Source organism: Salvelinus namaycush, chromosome 9 (genome assembly GCF_016432855.1).
Source record: "Salvelinus namaycush isolate Seneca chromosome 9, SaNama_1.0, whole genome shotgun sequence".
Lineage (NCBI taxonomy): Eukaryota > Metazoa > Chordata > Actinopteri > Salmoniformes > Salmonidae > Salvelinus > Salvelinus namaycush.
The window spans coordinates 40405174-40417840 of NC_052315.1; positions in this window are offsets into that span (position 1 = coordinate 40405174).

Below are 12667 nucleotides of genomic sequence, written 5' to 3' on the forward strand. Positions count from 1 at the left end.
AGCTGGATTTCTTCTAAGCTTCTGGGTTAGAGTCCCGCTCCTTGAAAGCGGCAGCTCTACCCTTTAGCTTAGTGCGAATGTTGCCTGTAATCCATGGCTTCTGGTTGGGGTATGTACGTACAGTCACTGTGGGGATGACGTCCTTGATGCACTTATTGATAAAGCCAGTGACTGATGTGGTGAACTCCTCAATGCCATCGGAAGAATCCCGGAACATAATCCAGTCTGTGCTAGCAAAGCAGTCCTGTAGTTTAGCATCTACTTCATCTGACCACTTTTTTATAGACCGAGTCACTGGTGTTTCCTGCTTTAATTTTTCTTGTAAGCAGGAATCAGGAGGATAGAATTAGATTTGCCAAATGGAGGGCGAGGGAGAGCTTTGTATGTGTCTCTGTTTGTGGAGTAAAGGTGGTCTAGATTTTTTCCCCTCTGGTTGCACATTTAACATGCTGATAGAAATTAGGTAAAACTGAATTAAGTGTCCCTGCATTAAAGTCCCCAGCCACTAGGAGTGCCACTTCTGGATGAGCGTTTTCCTGTTTGCTTATTGAGTGCGGTTTTAGTGCCAGCATCGGTCTGTGTTTTGGTATGTAGACAGCTATGAAAAATACAGATGAAAACTCTCAAGGTAGATAGTGTGGTCATGAGATACTCTACCTCAGGTGAGCAAAACCTAGAGACTTCCTTAGACATTGTCCACCAGCTGTTGTTCACATATATGCGTAGGCCCCGCCCCGTGTCTTACCAGAGGCTGCTGTTCTGTCCTGCTGATGGAGTGTATAACCTGCCAGCTGTATGTTCTTAATGTCGTCATTCAGCCATGACTCGGTGAAACATAAGATATTACAGTTTTTAATGTCCCGTTGGTAGGATATACGTGATTTCAGTTCGTCCCATTTATTTTCCAGCAATTGAACATTAGCTAGCAGGATGGAAGGCAAGGGCAGATTATCCACTCGTCGCCTGATCCTCACAAGGCACCCGGATCTTTTTCCACTAAATTTCAATTTCCTTCTCCAGCGAATCCCGGGGATCTGGGCCTGGTTGGGTGTTTATATTAGTATATCCCTCCCGTCTGAAGAAGAAGAAGAACTCTTCGTCCAGTTTGAGGTGAGCAATCACAGTTCTGATGTCCAGAAGCTCTTTTCGGTCATAAGAGACGGTAGCAGCAACATTATCGTCATTGCAACATATTGTATCGAATGGTAGGAGGCTACAGTAGTCTACAATGCCATATAATTAATAGGCTACTTGATGGCCAACAGATGCGAATGTATCATTCTCCACATTTAATATCAGTTTCATTGTGGACTTTTCCCCATGATGCCTGTGTACACTTGCACGCGGTAAATGCTACGTGCCGCTTAGGCCGCCCAGAGTGGCTCGCTTGTGGGCGTGCTGGCAGCATGTGGCAGCATATAGTAGCAGTTCTGTTGTGCATCAATAAGGTCTGGTTATTAAATGGGAAAATAGTTTAATCCGTTCTCCATTTCATTAATGTATTCACAGGTAAATAGTCATAATGCTCTAAACTGCTCTGGTGACAAACAAACTTTTCTGCCCTGTTTCCAATCATCCACATGGCTGGGATAACCTTTTCAAGTACTGTAACTAAATATATTTTGAAAATGTAAAAAAAACAATGTACAGTCATGGCCAAAAGTTTTGAGAATGACACAAATATTAATTTTCACAAAGTTTGCTGCTTCAGTGTCTTTAGATATTTTTGTCAGATGTTACTATGGAATACTGAAGTATAATTACAAGCATTTCATAAGTGTCAAAGGCTTTTATTGACAATTACATGAAGTTGATGCAAAGAGTCAATATTTGCAGTGTTGACCCTTCTTATTCAAGACCTCTGCAATCCGCCCTGGCATGCTGTCAATTAACTTCTGGGCCACATCCTGACTGATGGCAGCCCATTCTTGCATAATCCATGCTTGGAGTTTGTCACAATTTGTGGGTTTTTGTTTGTCCACCCGCCTCTTGAGGATAGATCACAAGTTCTCAATGGGAATAAGGTCTGGGGAGTTTCCAGGCCATGGACCCAAAATATCGATGTTTTGTTCCCCGAGCCACTTAGTTATCACTTTTGCCTTATGGCAAGCTGCTCCATCATGCTGGAAAAGGCATTGTTCGTCACCAAACTGTTGGATGGTTGGGAGAAGTTGCTCTCGGAGGATGTGTTGGTACCATTCTTTATTCATATCTGTGTTCTTAGGCAAAATTGTGAGTGAGCCCACTCCCTTGGCTGCGAAGCAACCCCACACATAAATGGTCTCAGGATGCTTTACTGTTGGCATGACACAGGACTGATGGTAGCGCTCACCTTGTGTTCTCTTCGGACAAGCTTTTTTACGGACGCCCCAAACAATCGGAAAGGGGATTCATCAGAGAAAATTACTTTACCCCAGTCCTCAGCAGTCCAATCCCTGTACCTTTTGCAGAATATCAGTCTGTCCCTGATGTTTTTCCTGGAGAGAAGTGGCTTCTTTGCTGCCCTTCTTTACACCAGGCCATCCTCCAAAAGTCTTCGCCTCACTGCGTGCAGGAAGAGCAATGATTCCAAGCACCACCCTCCTTTTGAAGCTTCCAGTCTTTTATTCGAACTCAATCAGCATGACAGAGTGATCTCCAGCCTTGTCCTCGTCAACACTCACACCTGTGTTAACTTCTTATGGCTGCAGGGGCAGTATTGAGTAGCTTGGATGAAAGGTGCCCAGAGGTGCCCAGAGTAAACTGCCTGCTCCTCAGTCCCAGTTGCTAATATATGCATATTATTATTACTATTGGATAGAAAACACTCTGAAGTTTCTAAAACTGTTTGAATGATGTCTGTGAGCATAACAGAACTCATATGGCAGGCAAAAACCTGAGAAGAAATCCAAACAGGAAGTGGGAAATCTGAGGTTGGTCGATTTTCAACTCATCGCTTATCAAATACACAGTGGGATATGGATCAGTTTGCACTTCCTACGGCTTCCACTAGATTTCAACAGTCTGTAGAACCTTGTCTGATGCTGCTACTGTGAAGTGGGGCCGAAGGAGAGAGGAATGAGTCAGGTCTACCATGACCTGACCATGCTCTGACCATACGCGTTCACATGAGAGGGAGCTCTGTTCCATCTCACATCTGAAGTCAATGGAATTCTCCGGTTGCAACGTTATTGAAGATTTATGTTAAAAACATCCTAAAGATTGATTCAATACATCGTTTGACATGTTTCTACTGACTGTTACGGAACTTTTTGACATTTCGTCTGCTTTTAGTGAACACGCTTCCTGACTTTGGATTTGTTTACCAAACACGCTGACAAAAATAGCTATTTGGACATAAATGATGAACATTACCGAACAAAATGAACATTTCTTGTGGAAGTGGGAGTCCTGGGAGTGCATTCCGACGAAGATCAGCAAAGGTAAGTGAAGATTTATAATGCTATTGTAACGGCAGCCTTCCCTCTCTTCACTAGAAGAGAGAGTGTAGCAGGGATCGGACCAACACGCAGCGTAGCCAGTGCTCAACATGTTTAATTAAACGAAAACAGTGAACACTTACAACGATACAAAACAACAAAATGTGGCAAACCGAAACAGTCCTATCTGGTGCAGACAAAACACAGAGACAGGAAACAACCACCCACAATCCCCAACACAAAACAAGCCACCTATATATGATTCTCAATCAGGGACAACGATTGACAGCTGCCTCTGATTGAGAACCATATTAGGCTGAACACAGAAACAGACAAACTAGACACACAACATAGAATTCCCACCCAGCTCACGTCCTGACCAACACTAAACAAGCAAAACACATAAGAACTATGGTCAGGACGTGACAGCTATTTATGAGTTTTGTTGACTGCACAATTTGGCGGGTAACTGTGTGGCTTGCTTTTGTGGCTGAACGCTGTTCTCAGATTATTGAATATTGTGCTTTTGCCGTAAAGCTTTTTGAAATCTGACACAGCGGTTGCATTAAGAACAAATGTATCTTTAATTCAATGTAAAACATGCATCAAAGTTTATGATGAGTATTTATGTTTTTTGACGTAGCTCTCTGCAATTTCTCCGGATATTTTGGAGGCATTTCTGAAAATGGTGCCAATGTAAACTGAGGTTTTTGGATATATATATGAACTTTATCGAACAAAACATATATGTATTGTGTAACATGAAGTCCTATGAGTGTCATCTGATGAAGATCATCAAAGGTTAGTGATTCATTTTATCTCTATTTCTGCTTTTTGTGACTCCTGTCTTTGGCTGGAAAAATGGCTGTGTTTTTCTGGGATTTTGCGGTGACCTAACATAATCGTTTGTGGTGCTTTCGCTGTAAAGCCTTTTTGAAATCGGACACTGTGGTGGGATTAACAAGAAGTGTATCTTTAAAATGGTGTGAAATACTTGTATGCTTGAGGAATTTTAATTATGAGATTTATGTTGTTTGAATTTGGCGCCCTGCACTTTCACTGGTTGTTGTCATATCGATCCCGTTAACGGGATTGCAGCCATAAGAAGTTTTAACAAGAAAATCACTGACATGATGTCAGCTGGTCCTTTTGTGGCAGGGCTGAAATGCAGTGGAAATGCTTTTTGGGGATTTGGGTCATTTGCATGGCAAAGAGGGACTTTGCAATCAATTGCAATTAATCTGATCACTCTTCATAACATTCTGGAGTATATGCAAATTGCCATCATACAAACTGAGGCAGCAGACTTTGTGAAAATTAATGTTTGTGTCATTCTCAAAACTTTTGGCCACGACTGTATTATTAGCTAACTAGCTACAGTACAGGCTAACTCAAATTAACTGCTAACGTAGCTAGCTAGACAACTTTATAGCTAGCTAGCTAAGTGAATTAAATGTCACCAGCGACCTAACTTCATATTAGATAGCTATCTTGATGTATTTATCATTGTAAAAAACAAACTACAAATGCATTTGAAGGTAGCTGGCGAACAGCCATGGAAGAGAGTGAAAGGATAGCAGCTCCAACTGTCAAAGAAGGGAGAGAGTAGGCTATTCTGGATAGGGCAGGTACTTTTGTGTAGTTCCACTCCCTAGAAAGAAGTGAGGACAGAGGTAATAGTAGCATAATATTCAGTGATGTCTAATTTGAGTATAATGAATTCTGTTTCTTGTCCTCAGACACAGAAAGCTGTGAAAGCCTGTATGCAGATGAAGAGTCCCAATGAAGAGCAGTGGTTCTCAGTTCTGGTCCTGGGGACTCAAAGGGGTGTACATTTTTGTTTTTTGCCTTAGCACTGCATGGCTGATTCAAATGATCAACTCATCATCAAGCTTCAAGTGGTATTTATGTATTCATTTGTGATGCTATCCTTGATATGATCCTGCTTTTGTCACATGCTATACATGCACATGTGTGTGCTCATGCATCTATCTATCCAATGTTATCATGATTTGTTACAAGATATATTATAGTGTAGTAATCCACAATGACCTGGTCATGTAAAAGTCTAATAATTACATTATCTTCCATATTCCTACAGATACCTTGCAACTGGAGATTCCATCAAAACGATTGCCTACAGATACCGTGTAGGGCACTGCACGGTTGGGTGACCAGGACCATCTGAGACTGCCTCGTGGGGGAATTCACATTGCAATAAGAGTATTCTTCCATTTACTTAGCTATGTCAACTGCAGTTATTCAATTCCCATTTTCTTGCCCTTCGACTTCTACTTCTCAAGTGAGGGTGCTGTTCAGGTAGGGGTGATGTCTGTACAAAAACAGGCTCTTTTAAGAGTCACCCATATTGGAAAAATATAGAACAATTAGACACCCTACAACCCACACCTACATTGTATCAATCTGGTTGCTGTATTGTGTTGTTCAGTAAGCAGGCTCGGGTGTATAACTGTGGCTCCTTCTACTTTCAAAGAATAGGCAAGAGGACCAACCACGGAGAATAGTAAGACACTCCATTATTTATATTTATGTAACTACGCTATATTGTTTGTCCTTGTGTGTCTATGCATGTTTTTCAATATAAAGTACTCTGCAGCCACTCAGTGTGGACACAAGGTGAGGCCACACACACAGATTACTGTTGAACACTCTCTTTAACTACCTTATTTTCTCAATGACAGTCTCTCCTTCACTTCATCCCTCTCCCCCTTCTCCCTAAATCCTCTAGGTTATATCAGCTGTATCTGTGACCCTCTCCCGCTTCTGAACTGCCTGACACATAGAGGGCATAGCATGATCAAATCAAATGTATTTATATAGCCCTTCTTACATCAGCTGATATCTCAAAGTGCTGTACAGAAATCCAGCCTAAAACCTCAAACAGCAAGCAATGCAAGTGTAGAAGCACGGTGGCTAGGAAAAACTCCCTAGAAAGGCCAAAACCTAGGAAGAAACCTAGAGAGGAACCAGGCTATGAGGGGTGGCCAGTCCTCTTCTGGCTGTGCCGGGTGGAGATTATAACAGAACATGGCCAAGATGTTCAAATGTTCATAAATGACCAGCATGGTCAAATAATAATAATCACAGTAGTTGTCGAGGGTGCAACAAGTCAGAACCTCAGGAGTAAATGTCAGTTGGCTTTTCATAGCCGATCATTGAGAGTATCTCTACCGCTCCTGCTGTCTCTAGAGAGTTGAAAACAGCAGGTCTGGGACAGGTAGCACGTCCGGTGAACAGGTCAGGGTTCCATAGCCGCAGGCAGAACAGTTGAAACTGGAGCAGCAGCACGGCCTGGTGGACTGGGGACAGCAAGGAGTCATCATGCCAGGTAGTCCTGAGGCATGGTCCTGGGCTCAGGTCCTCCGAGAGAGAGAAAGAAAGAAAGAGAGAATTAGAGAGAGCATACTTAAATTCACACAGGACACCGGATAAGACAGGAGAAGTACTCCAGATATAACAGACTGACCCTAGCCCCCCGACACATAAACTACTGCAGCATAAATACTGGAGGCTGAGACAGGAGGGGTCAGGAGACACTCTGGCCCCATCCGATGATACCCCTGGACAGGGCCAAACAGGCAGGATATAACCCCACCCACTTTGCCAAAGCACAGCCCCCACACCACTAGAGGGATATCTTCAACCACCAACTTACCATCCTGAGACAAGGCCGAGTATAGCCCACAAAGATCTCTGCCACGGCACAACCCAAGGGGGCGCCAACCCAATGATCAGAGGTGAGAGGTCACTTGGTCGGGTCAACAGGAAGTAATATTAAGGAGATGTAGATGTCCCAGAGTTAATGAAAAGGTCAGTTTTGCATTTCACCTCCTGATGATTATGATGACTGACAGTGTTAGAATAATAAAAAATAAAGCTTAATCATGCTATCTCTCACTCCATCTGTCTCGTCTGCAGGTATGTTTTGATGTGCGAGAGGATGACAACCCCCAACCCTCGGGCCAACTGGGGGCCCAAGGCTTGGGTAGGAGACAGCGCTAGAGACACTATTATGTAATTGTGATGACCTTAGAGAGTATGAAGTTTAGTTGCACTGTATTTCATTCATCATTATGCTGTCTTCCCTGTTTCTCTGTTCTTATCTATTTCCCTTTCTGTCTTTTACACTATTTCTCATACCTCTCTCCCCACCTCCCCTTTCTTCCTCTGTTTTTATGATGCACACCAGATGTGCACTGAAGTACAGATTGAACTTGTTTTTATAATATAATATTACAATTATTGTATTCATAATGCATGTATTATGTATTTATATCACTTGGATAATGAACTTCTTTCAGTAAAGCTTTTCACATTCTCTACTGGAATTGGTTCACATTCTCTAATGGTTGAAATCAAGTCTCTCATTTGATGAAATACTACACCTATCATATGTCCTCAGATCAGTGCACATGAATTTAATTAGATATTGAGATTAACCTGTTTTAGAGAATTTACATGGTGCATAGGAAGTGTACTGTACTGTTTTTAAAAATTCTGGGTCTGTATATATGAATTACAAATCAGCCTTTAACTAGTTAAATCATGTGTTCTAGTCTATAAAATAAAATACAATTTTATTGGTCACATACACATATTTAGCAGATGTTATTTTGGTTGTAGTGAAATGCTTGTGTTCCTTGCTCCAACAGTGCAGTAGTATCTAACAATTTACAGCAATACGCACAAATCTAAAAGTAAAATAATGGAATTAAGAAATCTATAAATATTAGAAAGAGCAATGTCGGAGTGGCATTGACTAAAATACAGTAGAATAAAATACAGTATATACATATGAAATGAGTAAAGCAGTATGTAAACATTATTAAAGTGATCAGTGATTCCATGTCTATGTACATAGGGCAGCAGCCTCTAAGGTGCAGGGTTAACTTCTCTGCGCTACGATCCCTTTTACGGGATCCCTTTCCTAAACAACCGCTAGAATTGCAGGGCGCCAAATGCAAAAATATTACTAAAAATATTTATAATCATGCAATCACAAGTGAAATATACCAAAACACAGCTTAGCTTGTTGGTAATCCACCTATCGTGTCAGATTTTGAAAATATATTTTACAGCGAAAGAAATCCAAGCTTTTGTGAGTGTAGCTTTCAATGCTACAACAGCTAGCCCCAAATTAGCATGGTCACGAAAGTCAGAAAAGCAATAAAATTAATCGCTTACCTTAGATAAGTCTCACACGAGACTCCCAGTTACACAATAAATGTTCTTTTTGTTCGATAAATATTACTTTTATAACAAAAAAACGCCATTTGGGTTGCGCGTTATGCTGAGAAAACTACAGCCTCGTTCCGGTCCTGAAAGGAAGATGAAAATTTCCAAACGTATCAGATTAAAAAATATTACAAAAAATATTTATAATCATGCAATCACAAGTGAAATATACCAAAACACAGCTTAGCTTGTTGTTAATCCACCTATCGTGTCAGATTTTGAAAATATACTTTACAGCGAAAGAAATCCAAGCTTTTGTGAGTGTAGCTTTCAATGCTACAACAGCTAGCCTTATATTAGCTTGGTTAGCTTGGTCACAAAAGTCAGAAAAGCAATGAAATGAATCGCTTACCTTTGATAATCTTCGGATGTTTCCACTCACGAGACTCCCAGTTACACAACAAATTTTATTTTTGTTCGATAAATATTACTTTTATCACAAAAAAACGCCATTTGGGTTGCGCATTATGTTCAGAAAATCAAAGCCGTGTTCCGTTCGACAAATTCCAAAAACTATCCGTAATGGTCGTAGAAACATGTCAAATGTTTTTTATAATCAATCCTCAGGTTGTTTTTAACAAACATAATCAATAATATTTCACCCGGACCATAACCTATTCATTAAGAGACAAAAGGAAAATGGGGTGCCCCTCTCTCGCGCGCAGGAAATATTCAGAGGACACCTGACTACTTTTGAAAAAAATCGCTCATTTTTCAAAATAAAAGACTGAAACTATGTCTAAAGCCTGATCACAGCCTGAGGAAGTCATTGGAAAATGAATCTGGTTGATACTCCTTTAAATGGAGGTTAGACTTGCCAGGGAACACAGATTAAAAAATATATATATATCACTTCCGGGTTACATTTTCTCAGGTTTTCGCTTGCAGAATAAGTATTGTTATACTCACAGACAATATTTTGACAGTTTTGGAAACTTTGGAGTGTTTTCTATCCTAATCTGTAAATGATATGCATATTCTACGATCTGGGCCAGAGAAAATGTCAGTTTACGTTGGGCACGTTATTTAAAATAAATAAAAATTCTGACCCCTAGCGCTAAGAAGTTAATAAGTAACCGGGTGGAAGTTATCTAACAGTCTGATTGCCTTGAGATAGAAGTAGTTTTTCAGTTTCTTGGTCCCAGCTTAGATGCACCTGTACTGATCTTGCCTTCTGGATGATAGCAGGGTAAACAGGCCGTGGCTTGGGTGGTTGATGTCCTTGATTATCTTTTTGGCCTTCCTGTGACATCGGGTGCTGTAGGTGTCCTGGAGGGTAGGCAGTGTGTTGGGCAGACCGCACCACCCTCTGGAGAGCCCTGTGTTTGCGGGCGGTGCAGTTACCGTACCAGGCGGTGATACAGCCCAACAGGATGCTCTCAATTGTGTATCTGTAAAGGTTTGTGAGGGTCTTAGGGGCCAAGCTGAATTTCTTCAGCCTCCTGAGGTTGAAGAGGCGTTGTTGCGCCTTCTTCATCACACTGTCTGTGTGGGTGGACCATTTAAGATTGTCAGTGATGTGTACGCTGAGGAACTTAAAACCTTCCACCTTCTCCACTGCGGTCCCGTCGATGTGGATAGGCCCATGCTCCATCTGCTGTTTCCTGAAGTCCACGATCAGCTCCTTCATTTTGTTGACGTTGAGGGAGAGGTTATTTTCCTGGCACCACTCTGCCAGGGCCCTCACCTCCTCCCTGTAGGCTGTCTCGTCGTGTTTGTAATCAGGCCTACTACTGTTGTGTCATCTGCTGAGTTGCAGAGTGAGAATGTGTAACCATTGATGTCCCAGAACCGGGATTGGTATACACTGTCGAAGTGTATAATAGTAATACATACATGCAGACACAGCATCATTCAAAGACTGGAGTTTGATACTCCTGGTTTTGGATATGACTTAAAAATAATGTCTCACAGACATTCATAATTGAACCGCACCTTTATTTGCCAAGGTACTGCATTATCAGTGAATATATTCAATGTATAGGCTACAGTGTGGGGAACTCATGCTTGGTAATAACTACGCTCTATGTATGTATACAGTGGCAGAGCCCCACCTGTTTTGAGCCCCACCTGCTTAGCTAAAAAAAAACGAATAATAAAAAAACATATTTTTTTGTTTGCCTGTTTTGTACGCCATTTTGGCATTAATACGTGTCACTAATCAGTTTGCAAACAATGTAAAACAAAATAATCATTGAGTTAATAAAGCCGCATACAAATATGGTCTCTTTTTTGCTTTCTTGAGTAAGGCAGCTCCAAAATGCTGGTGTTTCAGCCTAGCTCAGTGCTTTCTGTGGTGGTGGGGCAGCCAGCGGAGAATATGGAGCGTAGGAGTTGGTGATGTTTTCTAGTTGTGCCGTGATTGGCTCTGTTCTGTCACTCATGGGGACACTACGTCACTGCAAAATCTACAGGTAGAGCTGGAAAATTAAAGCCCCTTGGGTGCTGCTATAGAGTTATATTAGAAGTGCCATTCCAAGAAGGCTCAAGGTCATTGCCCACAGATAAAATTACGTCAATTCATGTTATATCTACCTTAGCTTTGATTGGACTGATCATGTCAACATCATACTTTCAAAATCTTAGCTAGCAAGCTAACAGTCATTATCATGAATCAAGTCGACAATCTACTGGCAAATCCTTTTCAATCCTTTTCAATCCTTGTCATATGAAGATAAATTATGAGGAGAAATTATAGATAAAACGTATTGGTGCTTATCGGCCATTGGACATAAACATTACACAACAAGTTGGAAATCGCAAATTCAACAATGAGTGGTTTGGAAGGAATCAGTGGGTAACTGCAGCCTTGCAAAGCAATCACTAGCCTGCAATTCAGTGGAGTGGGTGTGTGGTCCAAGTATTGGTTTAGGGGTCTCTTTTCCAAACTTAAAAGAATGAACATTCAACATTGGCCATGCTGTCAATCCAGCATGACTTCTGCCGCGTTCAAAACAACTGTAAATTCTGAACTGGGAAATTTCAGACTTCATTGAGTTCAAGACAACATGGAACTCGGGAAAAAAACGAGCTCCGACTGGGAAAAAACGTTTTGAAAGGTCATCCAACTTGGAATTCCAAGTCGGGAACTCGGGCCTCTTTCTAGAGCTCCGACATGAAGATCACTGATGTCATGATTCATCCATGTTTTTTTCAGCATTCCCAGTTGTCTTGAAATCACCATAAATCCAGAGAATGCCTGACTTTGATGACAAAATTTCCCCACGAAGGACCGTCGCTCCACCTTCCTGTTCAAGTGAGCACAGCACAACAAGGTGAGTCCAAAAATGTATTGTATGCTGCTGCATAAATGATGTAATATGCCAGGGAGATATGTATACTGTAGCTAAGAAAGTAATACTTAGTGTATGTTGTGTAGTAAGCTGTTAGTAGCCCATGTGCCTCACCCTAATCATTTGGTCCCTTTCCCCCTCATAATTTGTAGCCTATAGTCTGTTTTAGAGAAACTTTATTATCGAATATTGTAAGAGCTTTCATTGTCTGCTTATATGCCCCCTTTATTTATCCTAAGTTTCTGACTTGATGTACAGGGAGAACACTGTAAGAACAGCCCATGTTCTGAATTCTGTCGCTGTACATTTCAAAAGGGCTGACCAAATAGTTATATTGACTACGTCCGTCTTAGCTCGTTCATTAATGTCTTAATCAAAATTACGGATTGCCTTTTATCCGCTCGTCGTCCCCTTATGCCATAGTTTGTACATCTCAATTGTCAGTAGAAACCACATTCATTTAAGCAAGTCAGCCTTATCACCTTTGTTTTTTTAAAAGGCAGTAATTGAGGTTGAATGACGGGTATCGCTGTGTAGCAGTGGTAAGGATTCACTCCATGGTGAAAGCTGTGCTGTTGGGATAGCTTTGTGTAAGCCCTAACAGGTTGTGGGCACCGTTTGTCACCGTTATAGTGCAATTAATGTATTGTTTAGTGTTGTGTTGTGGCTTTGCTGGCATGCATCCCAACATTTTTTGCT